This window comes from Microtus ochrogaster, chromosome X, assembly GCF_000317375.1.
Source record: "Microtus ochrogaster isolate Prairie Vole_2 chromosome X, MicOch1.0, whole genome shotgun sequence".
NCBI lineage: Eukaryota > Metazoa > Chordata > Mammalia > Rodentia > Cricetidae > Microtus > Microtus ochrogaster.
Window position 1 is genome coordinate 23,231,969 of NC_022026.1, and position 874 is coordinate 23,232,842.

Consider the following 874-nt stretch of genomic DNA (forward strand, 5'->3'; position numbering starts at 1 on the left):
CAAAGACAGAATAGTTGTCCGCAGATGAAGGCAGAGCCCTGCTCCAAAACCCTAAAGATTTCTCCTGAGATTTACCTATGGGGTCCTGCCAAAGGCAGCCAACATCCCCATCTGCCACCAATACCTTAAGTATTGTTGGGTCTGCAGGATCACATGGCCCAAGCGGTAGAGCAGCTTGCATAGCAGCCTGGACCTATTGAAGGAACGTCCTATCTTCTGACTCTATCACTCCACACGAACTAGCAGCTTTTTGAGTCAATTTGTTTATGGGCCAGAGTTACACGCCCAAATGAGGAATGCGTTATATAAAAAAATTAAAAAAGGCCCAGGAAGCATTGTACTTAGTAGCAGAAGAAGCCAGGTGTAACCGGAAGGGGTATCTTTTGCGTCTTCCCCCACTGGAGTCTTAGCGGTTTTCCCAAGGGAGAATATCCTTGAATTTTGATTGGGTTTATTTTCCAACATCTCATGCTTTACCAACAATTCTTCATTAGGTTCCATTAGCATAGTGTCATTAATAAAATGGACCAGTGTTGATACCTTGTGAAGGAGATATATGATGAAGATCTCTGTGAATTAAGTTATGGCACAGGACTGAAGAGTTAATACACCCTTAGGGTAGTGAGGCAAACTTAGAAAGACAGGAAAAATTAAGGGAACACGAGCAGTAGATCTCCTCACCTTGAGATCTACTTTGCTCTTCCTGCTGATGGAGAATCAAAAATGTCAACAAAACTGACAAAGCCAAAATTATCTACAAAGAGATGGTGGTGGGTATTTTATTTGTTTGTTTGTTTGTTTTGGGTTTTTTGAGACAGGGTTTCTCTGTAGCTTTGGTTCCTGTCCTGGAACTAGCTCTTGTAGACCAGGCTGG